Consider the following 19,872-nt stretch of genomic DNA (forward strand, 5'->3'; position numbering starts at 1 on the left):
TATTTGTGCACCTAACATTGAAACACCCAAATACATAAAACGGTTACTAACAAACATAAAGGAACTCATTGATAATAACACAATAATAGTAAGGGACTTTAAAAATTCACTCACATCAATGGACAGATCATCTACACAGAAAATAACAAGGAAACAATGGCTTTGAATGACAAACTGGACCGGATGGACTTAACAGATATGTTCAGTATTCTCCATTCTTAAACAGCAAAATACACATTCTTTTTAAGTGCCCATGGTCATTCTCTAGAATAGAGAATGTTCACATGCTAAATGGTCACATGTTAAATAGGCTTTAACAAATAAAAAAAGGCTGAAGACATACCATGCATCTTTTCTGACCACAACTGCATGAAACTAGAGGTCAATCATAAGATAAAAATCTGGAAGGACCATAAAAACAGGGAGGTTAAACAGCATGCTACTAAACAATGAATGGATCAACCAGGAAAGCAAAGAATAAATTTTAAAAAAATATGGAAAATTTTTTAAGTGAAAATGAAACAATACAAATTATTTGGGATTCAGCAAAAGAAGTCCTAAGAGAGAGCATATAGTAATACAGGCCTACCTCAGAAAGCAAAAAAAGTATCTCAGATAAACAACCTAACCTTATGCCTAAAGGATCTGGAAGAAGAACATCAATTGAGTCCAAAAACCAGTGGAAGAAGGTAAATAATAAAGATTAGAGAAGAAATAAATGATATACAAACTAAAAAGCCAATTAAGCAAATAAATGAAATCAACAGCTGGTTGATTAACTTATCAATTAATAAAATTGATAAACCTGTAACTGGGCTTATGAGAGAGAGAGAGAGAGAGAGAAATGACTCAGATAAATAAAATCACCTATCAGAGGGGGGAAATAACAAACAATACCACATAAATATAATCATAAGAGAATATTATGAAAAACTATATGCCAATAAATTAGACAACCTGAAAGAAATGCATGAACTTCTAGAATCATATAAACTACCAAAACTGAAATAAGAAGAAATAGAAAATTTGAACAGACCAATGATAAGCAAAGAAATGGAATCACTAATCAAAAAGCTCCCTAAAACCAAAGTCTAGGACCCATATGGCTTCACAGTTGAATTCTACCAAACAGTTAAAGAAGAGTCAATACCTGTTTTTCTCAAACTGTTCCAAAATATTAAAAAGGAAAGAAACTTCCAAACTCATTCTTTGAGGCCAACATTACCTGATACCAAAACGAGATAAAGGCACCACACACAAAAAAGAGAACTATAGGCCAATATTCCTGATGAACATCAGGAATACAATACTAGCAAACCGAAACCAACAATATATTTTAAAGTCATGCACCATGATCCAGTGGAATTTATTCCTGGGTTATAAGTCTGATTCAGTATTCACAGATCAACCAACTTGATACATAACATTAATGTAAGAAAGGATAAGAGCCATATTATCATTTCAATAGATGCAGAAAAAGTATTTGATAAAGTACAACATCTGTTCATGATCAAAATCTTCAACAAAGTAGATTTAGAGGGAACACACCTCAACATAATAAAGGCCATCTATGAAAAATCCACAGCTAATATCATCCTCAGTGGGGGAAAAATGAGAGTCTTTTTTCTATGGCCAGGAGAAAGATGAGGGTGTTCATTCTCACCACTTTATTTAATATAGAATTGGGGTGGCTCAGTTGGTTAAACATCTGACTCTTGGTTTTGGCTCGGGTCATGATCTCACAGTTTGTGATGTTCAAGCCCTGCATCAGGCTCTGTGCTGATAGTGCTGAGTCTGCTTGGGGTGCTCTTTCTGTGTTTCTCTCTGTCTCTCAGAGAGAGAGAGAGGAGAGAGAGAATTTCAAGCAGGCTATGTGCTGTGAGCACACAGGCCAAAGTGGGGTTCCATCTCATGAACCATGAGACCATGACTTGAGCTGACATCAAAAGTCAGACTCTTAATTGACTGAGCCACCCAGACGCCTTACTTCAACAAAGATTTTAAGGCTAGCCTTGGCTAGAAGCTAGAATACATCATTTTGATTAGGGTTTTAAGGTTTGGCAAAAGCCAAAAGCAGGGGCCAAACTCACCATGGTCAACACATTGTGACATTACTCAGGAGCAGTTTTGATAGCTCTCAAACCAGAAATGTATTTCCATTTTTAAGTTAAAATGATACAATCATGCCGCCTGGCAGTGTTACCCCTTCTAGAAAGTGATAGGATCTTATGCCAAACAAATGTGCTATACCCTTGTCTTAATCCCCTATCCCCACATTAGGGAAAGTCAAGAACCAGCAAAGGTATGGACACTCCCTTCAAGAAAGCACCTCCATCCTCAAGCAAGAGCCTGTTCTACAAAGGCTCTTTGGACCCCCAGCTAAATGTAGAGTTCCCCTACTACCTATACCAAGAATGAACTGTGCTATCAATAGTCTTCATCATAACTCTGCCTCTGCAAACCAGTGAGACAATGGAAACACCACACTTTCAGGCTTCCACACAAATCATAGGTTCTGTGTATTTATTTAAAAAAAACAAACACGGGGCGCCTGGGTGGCTCGGTCGGTTAAGCGTCCGACTTCAGCTCAGGTCATGATCTCACAGTCCGTGAGTTCGAGCCCCGCGTCGGGCTCTGGGCTGACAGCTCAGAGCCTGGAGCCTGTTTCAGATTCTGTGTCTCCCTCTCTCTGTGACCCTCCCCCATTCATGCTCTGTCTCTCTCTGTCCCAAAAATAAATAAACGTTAAAAAAAAATTAAAAAAATAAAAAACACAAACACAAAACAAAACAAAAAACTTAAGCATGGTGTTTTTTTGGATTTCATGTGAGCTTTTGGTTGTGGGGAATAGAAATGAAACTTGGAAACTATGAACAATTGCCAAGTGGCTTCACTCAGTTATATAATAAGTTGGACACCAGATTTAGAAATCATTATTTCTTCTCTCTGGGCCATATTTCCCAAGGTTAGGGATTGGTGCATCAAAACAAACTTATCCATGTTGCCAAGGATATGTAGTAGGGCTTATAAACCAGGAATTTAGAGGGAAATATCCCAATCTCCTTTCTTGTTAAGCCAAGATGGAGGGACCAAGGTGCTAGGCTAGAAGTGGTACTTGCCCTGATCATACAGGGTATGGAGTTCTCTATCAGAGGTAACCTGGAGCGGGAGCAATAAGAGAAGAAAGCCAGATCCTGATGTCAAAGATGAACATAACATAGTGGGGGCTGGGGGTAGGGGTGGGTTGGGTAGATAAGTAGCCAAAGTATCACAAAGCAAGTTGCTAGGTGCTATAATAAAAGATCGAAGATGAAGAAGTGACAAAACTGGATAAGATGGAGGTGGGCATGATTTGGGAAGTCTTCATTTAGAAAGTGTTATTAGAACTGATAGGAAATAATGTAGGAAGTGGCCCTGGAGTGTAGAGATAGAGAAGATCCTTTGGGCAAGGCAAATCAGTAGTACATATGAAATCATTAATATCAACATGTACACATTATATTGAGAGCACAATGCATATTATAGATAGAGAATAGTGTACTTTATATTCAAGGAAAGGCTCATATTTTGGAACGGAAACAGGAGGTTAGTGGTAGGGAGTAGAAAAAGATAAGTGGAGGAAGATAAGATGATAAGAAAGGTAAGATGGAAAAATAGGGGCTCAGTCGGTTGAGCATCTAACTCTTGATTTTGGCTCAGGTCATGATCTCACTGTTCATGGGTTGAATGCCACGTTGAGCTCCTCACTGACACTGTGGAGCCTTTTTAGGATTCTCTCTCTTCCTCTCTCTCTCTGTCTGCCCCTCTCCTGCTCAGGTGCTCTCTCTCTCTCTCTCAAAACAAATAAACTTTAAAAAGTGGAAATATAATCTCTTGTAAAAGCTTTGAATGACATGCTCAGGAAAATGGCCTGGAAAGTAGTGAAAGTTTCTAATCTGAGGACATGATTAATACTTCCACAGCAAGTTTCTCCAACTCACATGCCTACAGGCCAGACGCCAAATGTGGATGAAGAAGCCGTTTGATGGTGATGGTGATGGTGATGATGGTGATGGTGATAAACTATGCCCATGTAAAAGGGACTATGCTCCATGGGGATTTTTATCATTTAGGATATAGGCCAATATCCTCAGATCTTTAAATTTTTTGTTAAAATGTATTTGGCACATAACATTGTATAAATTCAAGGTAACAATGTATTACTTTGATACATTTATATATTATGATTGCCACTATAGCAATAATTAGTACTGAATCGTGTTACATAATTATTATTTGTTTTTAGTGGTTGGAATAATTAAGTTCTAGTCTCTTAGCAAGTTTAATGAATACAATTGAATATTATTGTCCATATTCACTATATATTAAATCAGATCTTTAAAATTTTATTTTTTAAAATATTTATTGTCAAACTGGCTAACATACAGTGTGTACAGGGTGCTCTTGGTTTTGGGGGTAGATTCCCATGGTTCATCACTTGCATACAACATCCAGTGCTCATCCCAACAAGTGCCCTCCTCAATGCCTATCACCCATTTTCCCCTATCTCCTACCCTACCATCAACCCTCAGTTTGTATTTAAGAGTCTCTTATGGTTTGCCTACCTCCCTCTCTGTAACTATTCCCTTCCCTTTCCCCCATGGTATTCTGTTAAGTTACTCAAATTCCACATATGAGTGGAAAAATATGATATTTCTCTTTCTCTGACTGACTTATTTCACTTAGCATAATACTTTCCAGTTCCATCCACGTTGCTGCAAATGGCATGATTTAATTCTTTCTCATTCCATTTACAATTGCACCAAGAACCATAAAATACCCAGGAACAATCCTAACCAAAGATGTAAAATATTTGTATGCTGAAAACTATAGAAATATATGAAAGAAATTGAAGAAGACACAAAGAAATGGAAAAACATTCCATACTCATAGATTGCAAGAATACATATTGTCAAAATGTCAATACTACTCTAAGCAATCTACACATTCAATGCAATGCCGATCAAAATTGTACCAGCATTCTTCTCAAAGCTAGAACAAACAATCCTAAAATTTGTATGGAACCACAAAAGACCCTGAATAGCCAAAGTAATATTGAAGAAGAAAACCAAAGTGGGAGGCATCACAATCCCAGACTTTAGCCTCTACTGCAAAGCTGTAATCATCAAGACAGTATGGTATTGGCACAAATACCGACACATAGACCAATGGAATAGAATGGAGAACCCAGTATTGGACCCACAAATGTATGGCCGACTAATCTTTGACAAAGCAGGAAAGAGTATCCAATGGAAAAAAGACAGTCTCTTTAGCAAATGATGCTGGGAGAACTGGACAGCAACGTGCAGAAGAATGAAACTAGCCCACCTTCTTATACCATACACAAAAATAAACTCAAAATGGATGAAAGACCTAAATGTGAGACAGGAAACCATCAAAACCCTAGAGGAGAAAGCAGGCAACAACCTCTTTGACCCCAGCCGCAACAATTTCTTGCTCAACACATCTCCAAAGGCAAAAGAATTAAAAGCAAAAATGAACTATTGGGACCTCGTCAAGATAAAAAGCGTCTGCACTGCAAAGGAAACAAACAACAGATCTTTAAAAATTTAAAAAGAAGCCAGAAAACCAACTACATAAAACTCCTAATTTTGGAACATTGACAACTAATTTAAAGCCAACATTTTCAACAGTTTGTTGGCCAAAAAGTTTATTGGCAATTTTTACAAGCCTGATGTGTCTGGATATGAGGGTGTGTAGAAGTTTGCTCAACAGCATACAATGCTGCAAAGTACATAAATTGCATGTATGTATCCATTTTCATGGTTTTATCACATTGAATTTTTTTAAGGGAAGAGACTTTTTAAAGTTTATTTATTTATTTTGATAGAGAAAGAGGGAGGGAGGGGGGGAGGGAGAGAGAGAGAGAGAGAGAGAGAGAGAGAACAAGCGGTGGAGGGTCAGAGAAAGGGAGAGAGAGAATTCCAAGGAGGCTTTGTGGACTGTCAGTGCAGAGCCTGAGTCAGGGCTTGATCTCATGAACCATAAGATCAAGACCTGAGCCAAAATCAAGAGTTGGAAGCTTTACTATCTGAGCCACCAAGAGCCCTTATCACATTATATTTTTAAACCAGATTCAAAAACCCAAAGTATTTAAAGGGTCAGTTAATGCCAATGCCGCTCAAGAGACAGGCTGCACATAAAGACCTGAGGTTCAAAGTCTGGCCTTATGATTGAAACTGATTTATTCAGTGACCCTGAATAAGGTCATTACCCAGGAGTTAGCCTTAGCATCTGGGTTTATAACACAAAGATAGCAACTGCTAAGCTACTGTGAAAACATCTAACCAAAGGGATTTAAAACATGTAGCTCCCTCCAAAAAGTGCTTCAAGAATTCACAATGCTCTCTGTAATTTTAGAGTTTGCCTCATTTGGACAGTTCCTATGAATGTTGCCAAAATTATAAGCATACTGTGGAGCCTAAAAATGACAACTAAACACTATTGGCTGGATACAAGCTTTTGCAGCATTGTAAAAAAACAAAAAACAAAAAACAAAAAAAAAAAACCCAGACAGTCCTTTTAAAATTTATAACATATATTTTCCAGGAAAGAACACTTCCATTTCAGTCAATATTTTCTTTTCAATTCCTTAGGATCTGAAACTACCTTATAAAGCACAGTAGAAAAATGAAAATGTATTGAATATTTTAAGCCTTATAAGCAAATAAATTGGTGGAAGGTAATATATACTTTGCTTATACACTCATATCTGTATATGAGCCTTGAGTTGAGGCTATGAAAAATGCACATTTACACTATTCCTTATTAGGAAGATATATTTCATTAACCATAATGGTCTCTTTTTTTATTTTGTTGCTAATATATCCCCATACTGTATTTTATAAATCTGAATGTGTACTGCACTGGTATGCAAAATAATTATAATTTTAAAAGTTCCAACTCAGATAATAAATTATATACACTTCAAAATTGTTACATGCTATGTAATACCATATTTTCCCCTATTTATCAGTACAGAAAAGTTTTTCCTTTTGGATATGGGAATTTTAGTAACTGATCATTAGTAACTCCCTCAATCTCCTCCAACCTATCAATGGTATTAAAAATGAATCCTTATGTTTCTCACTTACAAACTTGTATAATTTTTCTTCAGCATTGTAAATTAGTTGATTGCTCTTCTCAAACTCCTATAGCTCCCTTTTCTAAAGAACATACAACACTGATCTTACAAAATCAATGTGCACACCACGTTTTTTGGGCATCCTTAGTATCCTGACATTTTCCCTACCTCATCTGCATTGTTCACCTCTTGCCTACCTCTTCAGCCACAGATCACCAGCTCCAATAATTCCACCTTTCTTTGATACATTCTTATCTGAGCCTTTTTTTCCAGCATCCTGCGGCTTCACACAGACCTGATTCACTTGGCATCTGTGTGCATTTCTGACCCTCCATCCTCCTACATGAAGCTTGCTTGCTACTCTGCCCAAGCCCATCTTCTGACTGCACACTTTGTTTCCATCACCCACTCCCAAACTCCATCCCTTGTTTTTTCCTGAAATTTATGCTCAGAACTGCCTCCCACGAACATTCATAAGCCTCCTTCCTATGCTCCCTCAGGCCATTTCCCCAGAAGGGCTGTGTAGTCTGTAAGCTTCCCTGCTTTTATGCGATGTCTCACTCCGAGCTGTTCCCAGCCCATTTATAGCAATTTGCTTTTCTCCCCTGAAATGTTTTATATGGAGCCTTAGTTTATTCTTGACACTTTCTTCACAGAAATAATACGAGAAACTGCAACAGTGTATGTTAAATAAAAATGCATAATATTTATTTTTAAGTGAATTATGTAAACATAGGGCAGCAGTAATACTGGAACAATGATGGCAGAGCAAAATAGTTTCTCACATGCCTGGGAAACTTACGTCTTTGCTATAGTATTTTGATAACCACTACTATTAGGAATTTTGAACTTTTTAATAAAAGTGCTAGGTTGACCTTCTAAAAGTCTTTTTAAAACTGACTTTATTATAGAGGCACCTGGGTGGCTCAGTCAGTTAAGCGTCTGACCCTTGATCTTGGCTCAGTTCATGATCGCACAGTTCTTGAGATCAAGCCCTGCCTAGGGCTCTGTGCTGGCACCACAGAGCCTGCTTGGAATTCTGTCTCCCTCTCTCTGCCCCTCCCCTACTCTCTGTCTCTAAAAAAACCCCTGACTTTATTATAGACATAAGAACACCTGATTAGAATCCTTGAGTAGTTCTATATAGCATACAAGTTTTGAATGAATTTGTATGCATTTAAATATTTTTGAAAGCAAATGCTGTTATATCTTTTCAACTAGAGCAATGACCAAACAAGTTTTTGGAAGAAATACTTGTCATCTATTTGCTGCAATAGAACTTTAGGCAGTTCCAAAAAATTGGAATTCTGTATGTGTAAATAACCTGTGATCAGTTATAAACTAATATAATAATAATAATAATAATAATAATAATAATTACAAGCTTTGGACTCATTGCAAACTAAGGTCATAGGTCAGGCTGCCAAACCACCCTTCAGAATGATAACTAGGAAAACTAAGTAGGAAACTTAGTAGGAAACTTTCCTAACTAGGAAAAAGAAGTCTAGGAAAAGATTGACACTAAGTAAATAGTTCACTGCTTTGCCCAAAGGCTCAAAAAGTGCCCTTTGTCCTGAATTGTAAAAGTAGTGAAAAAAAAGTGGAGGTTCAAAGTCTCCATTTGGTCTCCTCCAAACACTCCATCAAGCACGATCAGCCTTCTCTCTAAACTTCTATTGAGTTCATGCCATACTATTTATTCTGACAGTTAACACATGTAGTCTTTTCTTTCCCATGTGTTTGTCTTCCTGCTGCATGTGGGATTGCTAGAGGCAGGGACCACAGAGTATATTGACTTTGCTTGTCACGTCAGCATTGATGCAATCAATGCCAATTGGACGTACATAAGTTCATTTAGCATATATCTCTGCTTATATAGTAGGTACCAGGCCAGTGAGGGGTCCTAGAGATACGATGATATACAAGACAAAGTCCTGCCCCCAAAGAACTGAAATCTAGTGGGAGCAAAATAGGGAAGTACCATAAAAGGTGCTAAGTGTGGTGACTAAAGCCAGGATTAGAGGTTATGAGACCGTATGTGAGACCAGGGATTTTATCTGCTTGTAAAGCGTTCAAGACAAGCTCTCAGATGAAGTGATTTCCATCTTGCAACCCGGAGATTACTAGGACTTAGCACAGTAAAGAAGAGTTGGGGGAAGCAGAGTTTTCCAGTTATTTCTAATATACTCTATTGTCACATTGGCTTACATACAACACCCAGTACTCATCCAAATAAGTGCCCTCCTCAATGCTCATCACCCGTTTTACCCTCTCCCTCCCCCCGATCAACCCTCAGTTTGTTCTCTGTATTTAAGAATCTCTTATGGTTTCCCTCCCTCCCTCTCTGTTTGTGACTATTTTTCCCCTCCCCCTCCCCCACGGTCTTCTGTTAAGTTTCTTGAGATCCACATATGAGTGAAAACGTATGATATCTGTTTCTCTGACTGACTTATTTCACTTAGCATAAAACCCTCCAGTTCCATCCATGTTGCTGCAAATGGCATGGTTTCATTCTTTCTCACTGCCAAGTAGTATTCCATTGTATATATAAACCACATCTTCATTATCCATTCATCAGTTGGTGGACATTTGGGATCTTTACATAATCTGGCTATTGTTAAAGCACTGCCATAAAATTTGGGGTAAATGTGCCCCTATGCATCAGCATTCCTGTACCCCTTGGGTAAATTCCTAGTAGTGCTATTGCTGGATCACAGGGTAGTTCTATTTGTAATTTTTTGAGGAACCTCCACACTGCTTTCCAGGGTGGCTGCACCAGTTTGCATTCCCACCAATGGTGCAAGAGGGTTCCCGTTTCCCCACATTCTCTCCAGCATCTATCGTTTCTTGATTTGTTCATTTTAGCCACTATGACCGAGGTGAGGTGGTATCTCAGTGTGCCTTTGATTTGTATTTCCTTGATGATGAGTGACATTGAGCATCTTTTCATGTGTCTGTTGGCCGTCTGGATGTCTTCTTTGGGAAAGCATCTATCCATGTCTTCTGCCCATTTTGTCACTGGATTATTTGTTTTTTGGGTGTGGAGTTTGGTGAATTCTGTATAGATTTTGGATACTAGCCCTTTACCTGATATGTCATTTGGAAATATCTTATCCCATTCTGTCGGTTGCCTTTTAGTTTTGTTGATTGTTTCCTTTGCAGTGCAGAAGCTTTTTATCTTCATGAACTCCCAACAGTTCATTTCTGCTTTTAATTCCCTTGCTTTTGGTGATGTGTTGAGCAAGAAATTGCTGTGGCTGAGGTCAAAGAGGTTGTTGCCTGCTTTCTCCTCTAGGGTTTTGATGGTTTCCTGTCTCACATTTAGGTCTTTCATCCATTTTGAGTTTATTTTTGTGTATGGTATAAGAAGGTGGTCTAGTTTCATTCTTCTGCACGTTGCTGTCCAGTTCTCCCAGCATCATTTGCTAAAGAGACTGTCTTTTTTCCATTGGATACTCTTTCCTGCTTTGTCAAAGATTAGTCGGCCATACATTTGTGGGTCCAATACTGGGTTCTCCATTCTATTCCATTGGTCTATGTGTCGGTATTTGTGCCAATACCATACTGTCTTGATGATTACAGCTTTGCAGTAGAGGCTAAAGTCTGGGATTGTGATGCCTCCCACTTTGGTTTTCTTCTTCAATATTACTTTGGCTATTCAGGGTCTTTTGTGGTTCCATACAAATTTTAGGATTGTTTGTTCTAGCTTTGAGAAGAATGCTGGTACAATTTTGATCGGGATTGCGTTGAATGTGTCGATTGCTTAGAGTAGTATTGACATTTTGACAATATGTATTCTTGCAATCTATGAGTATGAAATGTTTTTCCATTTCTGTGTCTTTTTCAATTTCTTTCATAAGTTTTCTGTAGTTTTAAGCATACAGATCTTTTACATCTTTGGTTAGGTTTATTCCTAGTTACTTTATGGTTCTTGGTGCAACTGTAAATGAGATCCTTTTTTTTTTTATTTCTTTTTCTGTTGCATCATTATTGGTGTATAAAAATGAAACCGATTTCTGTACATTGATTTTGTATCTTCCAACTTTGCTGCTTTCATGTATTTGTTCTAGCATTCTTTTGGTAGAGTCTTTCAGGTTTTCCATGTAGTGTATCATGTCGTCTGTGAAAAGTGAAAGTTTGGCTGCTTCTTTGCCAATTTTGATACCTTTTATTTCATTTTGTTGTCTGATTGCTGATGCTAGGACTTCCAACACTATGTTAAACAACAGTGGTGAGAGTGGACATCCCTATTCATGTTCCTGATCTCACGGGGAAAGCTGTCAGTTTTTCCCCATTGAGGATGATATTAACTCTGGACTTTTCATATATAGCTTTTATGATGTTTAAGTACTTTCCTTCTATCCCAAATTTCTTGAGAGTTTTTATTAAGAAAGGATGCTGTACTTTGTAAAATGCTTTTTCTGCATCTATTGACAGGATCATGTGGTTCTTATTATGTCTTTTATTAATGTGATGTATCACGTTGATTGATTTGTAAATATTGAACACATCCTGAAGACCAGGACAGAATCCCACTTGATCATGGTGAATAATTCCTTTATATGCTGTAGAATTCGATTTGCTAGTATCTTGTTGAGAATGTTTGCATCCATGTTCATATATTGGCCTATAATTCTCCCTTTTTTGTGGAGTCTCTGTCTGGTTTAGGAATCAAGGTAATGCTGGTTTCATAGAATGATTCCAGAAGTTTCCTCCATTTCCTTTTTTTTTTGGAACAGCTTGAGAAGTATAGGTATTAACTCTGCTTTAAATGTCTGGTAAAATTCCCCAAGGAAGCCATCTGGTCCAGGACTCTTATTTCTTGGGAGATTTTTGATAATGATTCAATGTGTTCACTAGTTAACGGTCTGTTCAAATTTTCTACTTCTTCATGTTTGAGTTTTGGTAATGTGTGGGTGTTTAGGAATTTGTCCATTTCTTCCTGGTTGTACGGTTTGTTGACACATAATTTTTCATACTATGATAATTGCTTGTATTTCTGAGGGATTGGTTGTGATAAATTCGTTTTCATTCGTGGTTTTATCTATTTGGGTCCTCTCTCTTTTCTTTTTGAGAAGCCTGGCTAGAGGTTTATCAATTTTGTTTATTTTTTCAAAAAAACAACTCTTAGTTTCATTGATCTGTCTACTGTTTTGTTTTGTTTTGTTTTGTTTTTTTTGGATTCTATATTGTTTAATTTGCTCTGATATTTATTATTTGTCTTCTGCTTGGTTTGGGGTTTCTTTGTGTTCTGCTTCTACTTCCTTTAGATTGGGTTTTTGGTATTTTTTTTGTTTCTTGAGATAGGCCTGGATTGCAATGTATTTTCCTCTTAGGACTGCCTTTGCTGCACCCCACAGGGTTTGGATTGTTGTATTTTCATTTTCATTTGTTTCCATATACTTTTTAATTTCTTCTTTAATTGCCTGGTTGACCCATTCGTTCTTTAGTAGGATGTTCTTTAACCTCCATGCATTTGGAGGTTTTCCCAACCTTTTCCTGTGGTTGATTTCAAGTTTCATAAAATTGTGACCTGAAAATTTGCCTTATATGATCTGAATTCTTTTGTATTTATTGAGGGCTTTTTTTTGTGACCCAGTATGTGATTTATCTTGGAGAACGTTCCATGTGCACTCGAGAAGAATATATATTCTGCTGCTTTACAATGAAAAGTTTTAAGTTATATCTGTCAAGTCCATCTGGTCCAGTGTATCATCCAGGGCCATTGTTTCTTTATTGATTTTCTGTCTACATGATCTGTCCATTGTTGTAAATGGAGTATTAAAGTCCCCTGCAATTACTACATTCTTACCAATAAGTATGCTGATGTGGGGCACCTGGGTGGCTCAGTTGGTTAAGGGTCTGACTTTGGCTCAGGTCAAGATCTCATGGTTTGTGACTTCCAGCCCTGCATCACACTCTGTGCTGACAGCTCAGAGCCTGGAGCCTGTTCCGGATTCTCCCTTTCTCTCTGCCCCTTCCCCACTCACAGTCTGTCTCTGTCTCTCTCAAAATAAATAAACATTAAAAAAAAAAGAATGCTGAGGCTTGTGATAAATTGTTTTATATATTTGCATGCTCCCGAATTCAGTGCATAGACATTTATAATTGTTAGCTCTCCTTGATGGATAGACCCCATAATTATTATATAATGACCATCTTCTCTTGTTACAGCCTTTGAAATCTAGTTTGTCTGATATAAATATGGCTACCCCAACTTTCCTTTGACTTCCAGTAGCATGATAGATGGTTCTCCATCCCCTCACTTTCAATCTGAAGGTATCCTTAGGTCTCAAATGGGTCTCCTGTACACAGGAAATAGATGGGCATGTGTTTTTTTTAATCCATTCTGATACCGTATGTATTTTGATTGGAGCATTTAGTCCATTTACATTTAGGGTTATTATTGAAAAATATGACTTTAGAGTCATTGTGCTATCTGTAGGTTTCAAGCTTGTAGTGATGTCTCTGGTTCTTTGTGGTCCTTGCAACATTTCACTCACAGAGTCCTCTTAGGATCTCTTGTAGGACTGGTTTAGTGGTGATGAATTCCTTCAGTTTTTGCTTGTTTGGGAAGACCTTTATCTCTCCTTCTATTCTGAATGACAGGCTTGCTGGATAAAGGATTCTTGGCTGCATATTTTTCCTGTTCATCACATTGAAGATTTCCTGCCACTCCTTTCTGGTCTGCTAACTTTCAGTAGATAGGTCTGCTACTATCCTTATGTCACTTTCACAATTCTGTCTTTATCCTTGTATTTTGCCAGTTTCACTATGATATGTTGTGCAGAAGATTGACTCAAGTTATGTCTGAAGGGAGTTCTCTGTGCCTCCTGGATTTAAATGTCTGTTTCCTTCCCTAGACTGGAGAAGTTCTCAGTTATGATTTTTTCAAGGACACCTTCAGCCCCATTTTCTCTGTCTTCTTCTTCTGAAACTCCTATAATATGGATATTGTTCCATTTTATTGAATCACTTAGTTCTCTAATCTCCCCTCATGATCCAGAATTTTTTTTACCTTTTTATCAGCTTCCTTTTCCATAATATTATCTTCTATTTCACCTATCCTTCCCTCTGCCTCTTCAACCCATGCTGTGACCACCTTTATTTTATTTTGCACCTCATTTACAGCATTTTTAAAATCATCATGACTATTTTTTAAGTTCCTTGATCTCTGTAGCAATAGATTCTCTGCTGTCACTTTGCTTTTTTTTTCAAAACCAGCAATTAATATTATGATTATTATTCTAAATTCTTGTTCAGTTATATTGGTTTTATCTGTTTTGAGCAATTCTTTTTTTTTTTTTTTAATTTTTTTTTTCAACGTTTATTTATTTTTGGGACAGAGAGAGACAGAGCATGAACGGGGGAGGGGCAGAGAAAGAGGGAGACACAGAATCAGAAACAGGCTCCAGGCTCTGAGCCATCAGCCCAGAGCCCGACGCGGGGCTCGAACTCACGGACCGCGAGATCGTGACCTGGCTGAAGTCGGACGCTTAACCGACTGCGCCACCCAGGCGCCCCTGTTTTGAGCAATTCTTTAGCTGTCATTTCTTCCTGGATTTTTCTTTTGAGGACAATTCTTCTGTTTCATCATTTTTGGTTAATTTTCTTCCCTTACGTGTTTTAAGAGCTTGTTATGTGCCCTGCACCTGCAAGCACTACTATGTTAAAGAGGGGTCATACACTGTCCAGGGTCTGGCCCTTCAGGAGGTGTTTTTTGGAGAGTGTTACTCGCTCTCTGTTGTTGTGATTTTGATTACTTTTTCTCCCTAGTTTAGTATGTTTTGATCCCTCCACTATGTGTGCTTTGACTTGTTTATTGAAGTATCTCTGGAAGGGAAAACAAACAGACAAACAGACAAAAAACAAACAAACAGAAAACAAAAACACTCAAACACACAAACAATAAACCCCAGAAACACCAGTTACAAGTAAACAACAGGGTGGAGGCATTGCTGATGGAAGAGGCCTTATCCCACACGAAGAGAGAAATGACAGGGGCGGTGAAAAGAAAGAATAAAAATTGACCAGAGAAACTATACTGCTTAGTCCAGAGAGGGAGAAAGGAAAATAAAGAAGGGGGTGTAGAACATTTATCAAGAGAATGGATTAAATGTCTGGTTAAACAAACTAGCAACTAGAGTAACCAGACTAGAGGAGGGAAGAGATAAGGAGAAAAGGAAGGAAGAATATATCTATATAATAATAACTGTCCAAGAATTAAACCAGACAATGCAACAGTGCTGGTCTGGAGGAGAGACCATACGATTCTTCAATGTCAATCCTGCTCCAGTAGATACACAGTTACCAGGTACGGAGGGGTGTGTTTTCATGCAGGCAGGTCCCACCTCCATGTGGGCCCTGCTGTCTGATCCCTGAGGCCCCACCTTGGTGGTGGTGGGGAGAAAAGTGGTGACATCCCAGTCTCTCCTCCACGGACCCGGTGTCCCAATCCTTCTGTTCAAGCTATCCTCACTGTGTCACGGGCACAAATGAGGTGGTTTGTTCCACTCCACCAACTCCTTGTGCTGGCACTTGGCTGGGATTCAAACTCTGGCTCCATGTCCCCAGGTACTGGGAAAGTGCTGCCTCATGCGCCATCCTATATGTGGTCTCTGACTGGTGGATGCAGGCAGGATTTGTCTTGTCCCACAGCACTCCAGGGAGGGGATCACTTTCTCCTACTCAGACTGTGCCTCTGACCTAGCCACTGAGCCCGGGGCTGGTTCCCCTCTTCTGCAGGTACGTGATCAGGGCAGCCGGCCCCAGTGCAAAGAAAGCCCCTCAGTTAGAGATTGGATCTTTCTCCATCCTGGTCCAAGGTTTTTCTGTTGTCTGTATACAGTCCTATGCTTCCCCAGCCTCTCTTTCTCTTCCCTCTGTCTCTCCATAGAAGGGGATCCCTCTCCTCTGCAGGAGATCCCTCCATCCATTCGTTTTATTTCTCCCAGTTTGCAATCATGCACCTATGGCCCGTCAGATTGTCCTGGTGGGTAGCTGGAAGTAACTCTGCCTCTTTCCCTCCCAGACTTTTGGGGTTCAAAGTCCTTTGGCTTCAACATTTTTTTGTTTGAGAGATAAAGAAACTTTGGATTCCACTACTTCTCCATCATGTTGGTCCCTCCTCTCTCCAGACTGTTTAAACTGCATCCCCAGAGGTGAGAAAGAGACAACACATTAAAGGAACAATAAATACTTCAGTATACTTAAATTTTATAGTTGAGGAGGGATATTGGAGGTGGGATAAAATGGGAAAGAAGGTTCGAAGATGAGCAGAGCCAAAGAGACACAAGAACTTTGGTCTTGCATCTTGAGGATAATGGAGGGTAGTTGAAGCTTCTGAGCAGGTGTGTGACATAATCCTGATTGGGCTTTGGAAAGGTCTTTCTGACTGCACTATGGAGGTGGTCAGTGGAAGGCTTAGTGTCTGTGGCAGTGATCCAGGTGAGAGAAGGAGGGCCTGCCCTAGGAATGGTGAAGAATGGAGAGAAGGGTTTGCACTCATTTCTTGCTTGGCACAAAGAGTAAATTGACAAGACGTGGTGGATGATTATTGTGAAGGATGTGAGAGAAGGAGGAGAATTAATATGACACCCATGTTCCCAGTTTAGTCAGCTGAAAGTAGGCTAATAATTCTAAAGCAGCAGTTCTCAAGGTGTGTACCAGCAAATTCACATCACCTGAGGACCTATGAAAACTAGAAATTCTTCAGCCCCACCCTACACAAAGTGAATGAAAAACTTTGGGGATGGAGACTAGTGACCTGTGTTTTAAGAAGACTTCTAGGGGGCGCCTGGGTGGCTCAGTCGGTTAAACATCCGACTTCGGCTCAGGTCATGATCTCACGGTCTGTGGGTTCGAGCCCTGCATCAGGCTCTGTGCTGACAGCTCAGAGCCTGGAGCCTGCTTCCGATTCTGTGTCTCCCTCTCTCTCTGCCCCTCCCCTGCTCATGCTCTGTCTCTCTCTGTCGCAAAAATAAATAAAAATATTAAAAAAAATTAAAAAAAAAAAGAAGACTTCTAGGTACTTTTGGTGCCTGCCTAAGTTGGAAAACCAATGTTCTAGCTTGTGGGTCTTCAAACTATTTTGTTCAGTACCCCAAAAAATATTTAAAAAAAAATACCATTCACACATTTTAAATTTGACATCTAAAAGTTTTCTTTACAAGTATAAGCAGTTGCAAAGAATATAATTTGTAACATAATAAAAAGATATTATATATTTTAAATACATTCAATGGAATAAAAATAGTAATTTGGTACCCACCATCACTCTTTGGAAAAATGAGCAAGTTCTTTGTTTAACAGGTAGAAATTTTATACTGTATTTTTATTCCTTGAACATTTATGTCTTTTTAATTTCCCTAACTGAATTTTAGACTACATTATATTAGTCAACCTACCAAACTTATCTGCAACAAATATATGAGTGTAATAAAATACTTCCCTAGATTTAGCTATAATTATTTTAGAAAATAATTGATAAAAACAACATAACAGTTTTTGTAATTTTGACAACTACAAAATGTAAAAAGTCATTTTTTTTAAGTAGGCTTCCCACCTACTGTCAAGCTTAATGCAGGGCTTGAACTTCCAACCCTGAGATCAAGACCTGAGCTGAGATCAAGAGTCAGAGGCTTAACCAGGTGAGCCAGTCAGGCATCCCAGAAAGTAAATATTTTTGATATATATCTCCTAATGAGATAAAAAGGACATTTTAATTTTAGTTTGTGTATCTGAGGATGAACATTACACCATGTTAATTAAATAAGGCAAATTTCAGAATCCATTCTAGTCATATATTTCATTAATATAAATATTTTTAAAAAACCAAACACCCTGTTCATATAGTAAGTAGAGGGAATGAAAGGAGTTTTTTAATTGTTAATCCTCTTTACTCCCTCTAGGATATATGCTAACATATATAGAATCACCTATCATTGAAAAACTTATCTAGATCCTTTTTACCATTCTGTTGAAAGAAAAAAAAAATAAATTGCACACAAAGGTGAATACATAGCCATTTGTTCTCATCTGGATGTTGTCAGAGTTCTCCAGAGAAACAGAACCGATAGGCTATATAGAGATATATAGAAAGAGATTTATTATGAGAGCTTGGCTCATGCAGTGATGGAAACTAAGTCCCACCATCTGCCACCAGCTAGCTGGAGGCCCAGGAAAGCTGATGGTGTAGTACTAGTTTAAGCCCCAAAGCTGGAGAACCAGGGGAGACAAGGCATGAGTCCAAGTCCACATTCGAAGGCTGAAAACGAGGAGCAAAGAGATCCAAGCACAGAACATAAATGTTCCAGCTCAAAAGACAGTCAATGAAATTGCCCTTCCTCTGCTTTTTTTTGTCCCATTAAAAGGTTTGCATGATGTACACCTAAATTGTTCAGGGTGATCTTCTTTACTCAGTCTACTAATTTATTTAAAAAAATTTTTTTAACGTTTATTTATTTTTGAGACAGAGAGAGACAGAGCATGAACGGGGGAGGGTCACAGAGAGAGGGAGACACAGAATCTGAAACAGGCTCCAGGCTCTGAGCTGTCAGCACAGAGCCAGACGCGGGGCTCCAACCCACAGTGAGATCATGACCTGAGCCGAAGTCGGATGCTTAACCGACCGAGCCACCCAGGCGCCCCTCAGTCTACTAATTTAAATGGTAATCTCTTCCTGGAAAACCCTTACAGACACCAGAAATAATGTTTACCAGCTATTTGGGCACACCAGAGCCCAGTCAAGTTGACATATTAACCCTCACAGATATTCTTTGTTTATTTCCACATTCATTTTCTCAACACCACCACCCATTTTTAGAATTGTTCTTTATTTGACACGCCAGAGGATTTTATGCCCTGGGGGCAAAGCAACACATTAAGACTTAGGTTGAGGAAGAGCTATGCTTTCTTTTGTAAACAGCAAAAGTGGCAATTGTGAAAGAAAGGTGGGGAAAAAGGACAATATCTTGACTTTGAAGTATATTCTTAGACAATTTTAGAAAAGAATACACATGGAAGTTTAAGATCAGGAAAAATATTCCTAAAAATGAGCTTTCCCAGGAAAACTGGAAAGCCTTTAAGTATTCCCAGGGATATGCTTCTATGTTTGAAGACCTGGAATAAAGGTGGATGGCTTTCCTTAAATCAGAGGAGAGAAGGGGCGCCTGGGTGGCGCAGTCGGTTAAGCGTCCGACTTCAGCCAGGTCACGATCTCGCGGTCCGTGAGTTTGAGCCCCGCGTCGGGCTCTGGGCTGATGGCTCAGAGCCTGGAGCCTGTTTCCGATTCTGTGTCTCCCTCTCTCTCTGCCCCTCCCCCGTTCATGCTCTGTCTCTCTCTGTCCCAAAAATAAATAAACGTTGAAAAAAAAATTAAAAAAAAAATCAGAGGAGAGAAGAATAGAAAAGAATGGGTATCCATGCAAATAAACGTGTTGGCTTCACAGCAATCATGTCTTTTCTGCTTGATGTATTTTCCCACTATTTGTACTAGTACCTTTCTCATAGCAGGCTTCTTACATTCACATCTCAGCTTAAAAGTCACCTCTTCAAAGAAGCTTCCCTGACCACCCCCTCTTAAGTAGCTACCTAGTCCAATATCCTATATTCTCAGCAGTGAGTTTTTCTCTGATATTTCTTCTTTCCCCTCCATCTCCATCTTTCTTTTTCTCTCATTGTATTATTCACAAGTAGAACGTCTGTTTCTTGCAGAAAACCATTTTACC

Source organism: Leopardus geoffroyi, chromosome C3 (assembly GCF_018350155.1).
Source record: "Leopardus geoffroyi isolate Oge1 chromosome C3, O.geoffroyi_Oge1_pat1.0, whole genome shotgun sequence".
Classification (NCBI taxonomy): domain Eukaryota; kingdom Metazoa; phylum Chordata; class Mammalia; order Carnivora; family Felidae; genus Leopardus; species Leopardus geoffroyi.